Source organism: Cyanistes caeruleus, chromosome Z (assembly GCF_971803275.1).
Source record: "Cyanistes caeruleus chromosome Z, bCyaCae1.hap1.1, whole genome shotgun sequence".
In the NCBI taxonomy this organism is placed as follows: domain Eukaryota; kingdom Metazoa; phylum Chordata; class Aves; order Passeriformes; family Paridae; genus Cyanistes; species Cyanistes caeruleus.
The window spans coordinates 13,687,686-13,697,386 of record NC_141732.1 but is presented as its reverse complement, the minus strand read 5'-3'; the positions used below and the strand labels follow the sequence as shown (position 1 = coordinate 13,697,386).

General features: G+C 43.9%; 1 pseudogene; it reads left to right on the top strand.

Annotated features, from left to right (window-relative positions):
- Nucleotides 1-43: 43 nt before the first annotated feature.
- Nucleotides 44-6,651, top strand: LOC147648123 (syncytin-A-like; annotated as a pseudogene).
- The last annotated feature ends 3,050 nt before the right edge of the window (nt 6,652-9,701 follow it).

Here is a 9,701-nt window from a genome sequence, read left to right as displayed (position 1 = left end):
GGCTACACACGCTAATATCTCCGTTAATGAATTCCGACCATAAATGGTCTTCTATCGACAGCCAAAGTTCGAGATCAAAGGCATTGTCCATAGTTATATCAAAACCTTGCTCTTTCACCCACTGAAATAAAGCACGCATGGCATCTTCAGAAACACTGAGTCCCATGCGGGGCAGGGCATCCTGCCATGCAAGGTAGGCAAGCTGTTCATCAGCTGAAGTACAGTTCCCCATTATGAGGACTTCATCTTGGCGGCTCCGCAAATGCAATTATGCACACGCTATCGGCTCAGACCTGGGATTTTGAGCTCTGCTTCACCAAGATAGGCTGTTCCAAACCCACTCACAGGCAGGTTCCACTATCCCGTTGGTTTCCAGAACCAGCTTCCTCTAGGAAAGCCCGGGAGAATTCCACTTACCCCTCTAGGGGGAAGGGCTGGCTTTTTCCCGCTCGCTGCTTACCCTCAGGGGATTAGCAGAAGTCACATCGGTTGCTTTCTGACCTCGAAGGGTCGGCTGCACTTCACGTCGGGTTACCGGACCTCGGGGGTCGGTTCAACATCACGTCGGGGTCACCAGATGTCGTTCCGATTGGGAACGGCTAGAAAGAACGACACGGACCCTCAAGGGAGTCTCAACACGAGAATTCCTTAGTTTATTGCTTCAGGCCTGTCTTATAGACAGATACGTGGAAAGTACAGAAAAGAAACTCTTATTGGTTAACAAAGTGCTACATCACCATCATTGGTCAGGGGCACACAACTCCCCTGACTCCCTCCTGCAAGGAGAACAAGAGGACAGATAAACAGCACCTGGCAGTTGTTTTCTGTCTCTGAGGATTGTTTTGAAATCCTCCTTTGAATTCCCAGGCTAGCTTCTCAGGCAGGACTGAGAGGCCTGCAGTTTCTGCAGCTCCCTGCAGCCTGTTCCAAAGCTAGCATCCATACCAGTGGGTTCACAGGCAATGTTAGTCCAAGCAATTAAAGAACTAAGGCAAGGGTTAGAAAAGCAGGCTGCATCTAATCAGAGTCAGGTTTTAGCAGCTCTTGCACCCCTACAAGCGGCTACAACTAACAATGGCAGGATTCCAGCCTCCCGATTCAAATGTTTTCGCTGTGGCAACCTTGGACATATTCGGAAGGAATGTACTGTACCATCTGTTTGGTGCAATCAGTGTCGGTCCAATACCCATGCAGATAATGTCTGCCACCGAAGATCGGGAAACGGGAAAGCCAGCACAAGAAGCCACCACGCCACAACACAAATAGCAACTGCTGGAATATGAGTGCAACTTCCCTCCAGCCTGCCACAGCAGGGAGCCTCGGTCTGGACCTGGCAGCCTCAGTGACTGTGGATTTGTTGACACACAGCCCTACAAGATTCCCACGGGAATTATTGGACCAGTGGTAATAAATGGAAAAGCTATGGGTTCAATAGTGTTGGGACGTTCATCTGCTAGTCTAATGGGACTGTTTATTTTACCTGGAGTAATTGATGTGGACTATTCTGGTGAAATATGTATCATGGCATATACACTGGCATCACCAGCTAGAATTGATAAGGGACAGCGAATTGCACAATTGGTGCCACTGCCACAATATACCCATCAATTGACACCATTGAAAAATCAATCACAGTGTACGAGTGGATTTGGTTCTACAGGAGGACTTACATTGCTTACTCTGGACTTAAACACTCAACCCAAGCGAAAAGTTGTTCTCAATTATAATGGAGAATCCCACCAATTAGGACTATTGGATACTGGGGCAGACTCAAGTATTGTTGCTCCACAATATTGGCCCCAGGAATGGCCTTTGTTGCCTAGTATGGTTACTGTTACAGGGGTGGGAGGCTTAACTTTAGCAAAAAGGTCTCCACAAATCCAGATTCAATTAGATGGGAAGGTCATCAATTCTGTTTTGTCAATTGTTCCATTACCAGACAAGGTTCAATGTCTAATTGGACGAGATATTTTGTCACAACTTGGTGTTATTTTGACCAATGAGCACCCTTTAGAATAGAGGCCATTGTTTGGACTTTCCCACTCCCACTTAGATGGATAATTCAGCAAGCAGTGTGGGTTGAACAGTGGCCTTTAAAAAGGGAAAGGTGCAACAAGCTCATCAATTAGTGCTGGAACAATATCAACAAGGACATTTAAAGTTGTCAACAAGCCCTTGGAATACTCCTATTTTTGTTATTAAAAAGAAATCTGGGAAATATCGATTGCTGCATGACTTACGTGCAGTAAATGAACAAATGGAGCCAATGGGGGCACTACAACCTGGTTTGCCCAATCCTGCAATGTTACCAAAAGATTGGCCCTTGTTAATAATTGATTTAAAGGACTGTTTTTTCACTATCTCACTGCATGAACAGGATACTTGCAGATTTGCTTTTACCTTGCCTTCATTAAATTGAGCAGAACCAGACAAGAGATTTGAATGGACAGTTTTACCACAGAGTATGTGTAATTCTCCTACCTTGTGCCAGCTTTATGCTGATAATGCTTTGCAGCCACTACATGTTCGATGGCCTACAACTATTATTTATCACTATATGGATGATATTCTTTTTGCTCAGTCACAACCTTTTGCAGATAAACAAGTTAAGGACATTCAAACACAACTACTTCAGAATGGACTGGTTGTTGCACCTGAGAAAATACAGCAGTCATCCCCATGGAAATATCTCGGGTGGACTTTAACAGAGCAGTATGTTGCCCCTCAGAAACTGTCATTGAACATGTCACTTCATACTGTTCATGATGCTCAGTGATTGCTAGAGGATTTACAATGGCTTAAACCTGTTGTAGGTATTCCTAATGAACTTTTACAATCCTTACAACCTTTGTTAAAAGGTACTGATCCTACAGCACCTATAGAGGTAACCAGTGAACAATAAGAAGCTCTCAATAAAATTATCCAGGCAGGTGTTGTTCGTAGGCGAGATCCAGACTTGGACATTAACCTTACTGTATGGTTTGGACCTCAACATCTCATCAGTGCCTTAACACAGCAACAAAAGAAAATGGGGGAAATATGGGTATTAGAGTGGTTGTTACCACCACTACAACAGAGACATACCTTAATTCAAAAAATTGAAATTTTAGCGAATTTGATAAAACAAGGGCGGAAGCGATTGTGGCAAATTATGGGTGCAGATCCAGCTGTAATTCAGATACCAATAAAAAAGGACACTTTAGACTGGTATTTAATTCACAGTTCCACATTGCAAGAAGCATTGCTTGACAACAGCAGTGTAGTCAGTACTGAGGAGGTGCCTCGAATACCACTACGATGGATAGGTCAGCAGAATTGGATTGAAAAGCCCAAACGATCATTTGTGCCATTACCAGGGGCATCAACTGTGTTCACTGATGCTGGAAAGAAATCTCGTACAGCTGCTGCTACATGGCAAGATTCACAAGAACAATGGAATCATCATATTATTCCAGCTCAAAAGGAGGACACATTACAAACTCTGGAATTAGTCACTGTTGTTTGGGTTTTGGTGCAGTTTAAGGGTCCTGTTAATGTGGTAACTGATTCTTTATATGTTGCAGGAGTGAGTGAATGTATTGAAAATGCAGACATTAAGGAAGTAAAAAACCCTCATTTATATGAACTGTTTTTGCAGCTTCAAAGAGCAGTAAAGTTGAGAACTGCTGCCTTTGCTATTATCCATATTCGTAGCCACAAATGGGATGTGGGCTTAGGAGAAGGAAATGCTAGGGCAGACCGATTGGTTTCATTGACACAAAATAGTCCTGTCACACCACAGACATTAGCTACAGAAGCTCATGCCATCTTTCATCAAAATGCAAAAGGTCTCCATCGGGAGTTTCAGATACCTTTGGAGGAGGCTCGGGCTGTTGTCAAAGCATGTCCCATTTGTAGTTTTCACAATCAAGGCAGTGGATTGGGTCTTGGGGTAAACCCTAGAGGATTACAGGCTAATGAGTTGTGGCAAATGGATATTATTCATGTTGCAGAGTTTGGGAGAGTTAAGTATGTACATGTCACCATTGATACTTATAGTCATTACATCTGGGCTACAGCTCAATCTGGTGAGAAAGCACGGAATGTTGAGCGACATTTAGTAAGTTGTTTTGCAGTCATGGGAGTTCCACGTTCCATTAAAACAGACAATGGGCCTGCTTATTGTAGTAGTAGAATTAAGCAGGTGATGCAATCATGGGGAATCACATAACAGGGATTCCTCATTCCCCCACAAGTCAGGCAATAGTAGAACGAGCTAATGGTACTTTAAAGTAATATCTGAACAAATTTAGGGAGATCAAAGATCCACAAGAATGATTATTGAGTTGCTTATTTGTTTTAAATTTTCTGTGTGTTTTTGGAAACAGTGATTTGCCTGCAGCAGTACGTCATAGTGCACCTGAAGCAGAGAAAACCCAAAGTCCAATATGGGTTCGCTATAAGGATCCAAAAACAGGTCTGTGGGGAGGTCCTAGCAAGGTACTCTATTTGGGACATGGTTATCTTTGTGTGTCTACCCCCACAGGGCCTGTCTGGGTGCCGAGCCGATGGACTAAACCTGCTGATCCCAGGGATTTACCTTCAGCTGATCCAGAAAATTTAGCAGATACTTCTCGCTCTCTACCATCAACATAGAGATGGGATCTGATGAACTCTCACATGAAAATCTTGTGTACAGTACCAAATTGTGAATGTTATCCTTTTGTATGTTACATTTGTAAAGTGTGTAAAGAAAAGTGGTGGATACATTCTAAGTGGGGTAGATCCCCAAGAGGGATTTGTACAGAGTGTTACAACTTTGAAAGAAATTTGACTGAGATTGCATTACAGGAAGGTGTGCAAACAGGACAATCTGAAAAAGGATCTGATAGATGGTGGGAGATTTTTGCTTTTGGGATAAATCCAGAAAATTATTGTTATCATCCTAATACCCCATTACCATATATTACTGAAATAACCACAATACGTTGTCGTAAGACACTTACACAAATCGGGTGTGATATTCCAGGGGTAAAAAATAAAAATTGGGAGCAATTCTTAAAATGGCAGTCTCAAGAGGAAGGGTCTTTCCCTGAAAGTTATCCCTGCTGCCGAGAAGATGTAACACCTCGTGGTTCGAAGCAACCGAATCGATTGGCGAGGCAGAGGGGTAAAAGAAAAGGGAAGCAAGATCTCACATGGGATCCAGCCAAGATGCTGGCTGAACTGCTGCAATCCTTTTTAAGTCCTTAAGGGACTATCTCTGATCAGGTTGTTGTTGTGGTTTACCATGATAAAGGGAAATTAAGGGTTTTTGATTGACATGGATGAAAGACAAAATATGCGGGTAACATGGGCTAATCAAACTGGACAGGATAATTTTTGCCTTTCAATGGCTACCCCTTCGGATCCTTTTTGAACTTGTTTAGTGGGCGCACCTTTAGATGATTCACTCAATGCCACAATGTTTAAAAACTGGACAAAGAATTGGAAAACACCCAAGGAAGCAAACAAAACATTATGTGAAATTCCATCAGGTAAATTCAGGATCAATATCTGTGACACAGGTTTAATTCCAGCAAATTCCATTGGTGCTCAGAACTGGTACATTGCTACAGGTTTAAATGTTACTGGGTCAGAACCACAAGAGTTAAGACCGTTAGGTTCAGCCCCTAGCAATTATTGTTTAACTTTTCTCAATTGGGCTAGTAGCAATTATGCAAAGAAGTCTCATGGGCCAAATGGTACAAATGTTTCTCCACAGAATTTGCTATATTTGCAAAATAATGATGCATACTGTGGCAATTGGTCTCACAAAGTAAATTCAAGCAGTACAACTTTACAATTACCACCTGGTATTTTTCTAATTTGTGGAGATTGTGCATGGCAAGGACTGCCAGCAAACATTTACGGAGGGCCTTGTTATTTTGGAAAATTGAGATTGTTTACACTCACTATACAGCAACTATTAGGAGTCAATAGAACCAGGTTACGAACAAAAAGAAGTGTGTTCCAATTAGGGCCTGAATGCAAAGATCAGGTTGATCAGGTTGAGCTTTGGGAACGTCCTACAGTGATTGTGTCATCTATTTTTACACCTGGAGTATCTAGTGCTCAAGCCTTAACACAGTTACGACGACTGGCATGCTGGACAGGAAAGCAGTTTAATATTACATCAAAGGTTTTGTCTTATTTGCTTTTGGATATGGACAGTGTTAGGCATGCTGTATTGCAGAATAGAGCTGCTATTGATTTTTTGCTATTAGCACAGGGCCATGGCTGTGAAGACTTTGATGGGATTTGTTGCATGAATCTTTCTGAACATTCAATGTCTATTCATGCTCGTCTTCAACAACTACAGAGCAATATGAAAAAATTAACCATGGAAACAAATCCATTAGAGGAATGGTTTCAATCCCTAGGTCTCACAGGATGGTTAAAAAATTTGGCACAAATGGCAATTGTTGTTATATGATCATTGTGATTGTGTTACTGTTTATTCCTTGCATACTGCAATGCTTGCAAAACATGGTAAAGAAGGCTACTTCTACAGTTTTGTTAGTACAAAAAGAAAACAGGGGAATTATAGAGGAATGGCTAGAGAGCAAAGGTCATATTCCCATGCAGCAGTTAGCTGGGAGAGAATTAGACAATAGAGTACAGTTGGTGTGAGATGTTTCAAAGTCAGGAAGGCCTTAATGATAACTGTTAACTGAGAACAGGATGCTGTGATCAGAAGAATGTGAATTCAGCATAGATGAGCGATCATAGGAATGTAGAATTAGGTGGAGTTGACCTTAAATGAAATATCCAATAATGAGCTTGCTTTTGCACTATGTATGAGCCTAATTATTGATGCTATATAAGTGGTTTTAGAGTTACCAATAAATGAGACTTGCTGATCATTCATATTGAGTGCTGCATTTTCTCGTGCCGAATTTGTCAAAATTACAACATTGTCTTGGTTCTAGAAGACAGGTGTCTGCTAGGGAGAGCAGGAGCCTCCCTTGGGATGAAAGAATGTAGATCCCCTCCCTCCAAATTATTATAAATTTGAAATCAAGGGGGCTTTCAGGCAGAGATCTGGGGATAGGAATAACAGTTCTTTACTAGTATAACCAGGCAAACAAACAAACAATAACTACAGCAATAACAAGAAAACAGAAACAGGGACCCCGGGACAGCCTTCTCAGCTGACATGGGATGGAGGACAGGCTTTGTTTTCACAAACCCCTCGGGCAGTCAGTCCCGGTGCTCCTGCAGGGCTCCGAGGAACAGTCAGCTGGAAACAGCAGGGATGAGCTGAGATCCTGGGCCGGTGGATGAGGTGTATCAGCAGCTCTGCGGCGGTGGCTGGCACTGCCACACGTCCCGGCAGGACAGGGGGTGCGAGGCCACCAACAAAGAGGGGAGAAGGAGAAGAATCAGCCGCTCCGTCTGGGTGATGGCGAAATTCCCTTCTCTCTACCGCAGCAGCTCCGCGACCCAGCACACCAACGTCCTTCCCCGAAACCGAAGAAAAAACCAGCCCAAAAACTGTCCCCACCCTCCTTTTCTGTCCCCTTTCCCCACCTGGGCCCGGCCACTCATTGTCCGTTGTGAGCACCCCTAAGTACCGGTAGTTAGGTTGTCCCAGCACATAATGGGTAAAAATTCCCCGGGCAGGCCAGAAGGACAAAACAAAAAAAAAAAGGACACCTACCCCTCAACACTATCCACCCCGAATTTTTTCCCATACCAAAATGTTACATCAAATATTAAACCTTTAAATTATACACAAACACACACTACTTTAACTATATACATATGTACATGCAGATACAGATACAAGCACAGTGTCATGGGTAGTTCACCCTAAAACCAGGTACCCTTGGGGTATACACCGGGTCTCTCCATCTTTTTGCATCACCCACCAAGTGCAACCTGGTCCTTGAGCAAAGACAACCCCACGGATTGGACTGTCTTTGCTGGAGGCAGAATTAACCCAAACAGTTTTTCCCAGCATACCTCTCATATGTACCACTGGAACCTTATTTCCATCTATCATTCTAAAGGGCTCAGATTGGGCAGGGCCTGCTCGGTTAGTGGAACCTCGGGTGTTCACCAACCATGTGGCTTTTGCTAAATTAATTTCCCAGTTCTTGAAAGTTCCCCCACCCGGTGCCTTCAAGCTGGTTTTAAGCAGGCCATTGCACCGTTCAACTTTTCCAGCAGCAGGTGCATGGTAGGGGATATGGTACACCCACTCAATGCCATGTTCCCTAGCCCAGGTGTTTATAAGGCTGTTCTTGAAATGAGTCCCATTGTCTGACTCAATCCTCTCAGGGGTGCCGTGCCTCCAAAGGACCTGCTTTTCAAGTCCCAGGATGGTGTTCTGGGCAGTGGCATGAGGCACAGGGTAGGTTTCCAACCATCCAGTGGTGGCTTTTACCATCGTGAGCACGTAGCACTTGCCTTGGCGGTGTAATAAATGTAGTTATGAATAAAAATTCGTAAAGACCTAAATAAATATATCTGTAGTTATAATAACATGAGAGAATATAAAATATAGTGTGGCCAAGGATTCCTCCCTAGGTCCAGCCGCAAACATCCATTTTAGAGATAACAATTCTAGCCGGCACCGGGATAACGATCCTAGCCGGCGCCCATCAACCTAAAAGAATAAGCAGGACACGGGCCATCAGGCTGGACAAAGAAACAAGCCCGGACAAGATACTCATCACCAGACCTGAACACCCCGCCTTGCAAGCTACAGTTGGGGAGCAATCAAACTAGACAAAGAAAAAAGCCCAGCCAAGATATTCTTCGGCTCCAACACCGGAGCCAACCACTCCGTCCTGATGGCCCAAACCAGGATGAAATCAAGGAACACCCAAGACCTTTTTACATATGAGGAGACTCTGCCCCACTGTCTATTGATTCAGTTCGCCGGTTCCAGGAAATCCATTCAACCAACTATCAAGATGCTTTGTTGAACAGTGACTGCTCGGAGTTTTGGCCTCAGGGCACAAAACCCCTATAAGAACCCCGGACTGCAGCTCATACAGCGTGGATTTGGGAACACCTATACCTTTGGGTATAGACCCCTGTCCACCCAGCACTGCGCTGATCTATTTATTGTGGTTTTTCTCTTTCGTTGCAGATGCTTAAATTGTTTTGTAATAAATTGCTTTTTATTGACCTTATTTTGCCATTGCATTTATAACAGCGGGTTTGGGGCAGTGTAATGCAGTCAATCTGCCAGGCTTCCCCATACCTATATTTGGACCAACGCCCACAGTACCATAGCAGCTTCAACCGCTTGGCCTGCTTGATCATGGCACACGTCTCACAGTCATAGATAACCTGGGAAATACTGTCCATGGTTAGATCCACCCCTCGGTCTCATGCCCACTTATAGATGGCATCTCTCCCCTGATGACCTGAGGCATCATGGGCCCATCGAGCTAGGAACAACTCTCCCTTGTGTTGCCAATCTAATTCTATCTTTGACACCTCTATCTTTGCAGCCTGATCCACCTGCTCATTGTTTTGGTGCTCTTCATTAGCCCTGCTCTTGGAGACATGGGCATCTACATGACGGACCCTCACAGACAGTTTCTCTACCCTGGTGGCGACGTCTTTCCACTCATCAGCAGCCCAGATTGGCTTTCCTCTGCGTTGCCAGTTGGCCCTTTTCCACCTTTCCAGCCATCCCCACAGAGCATTGGCTACCATCCATG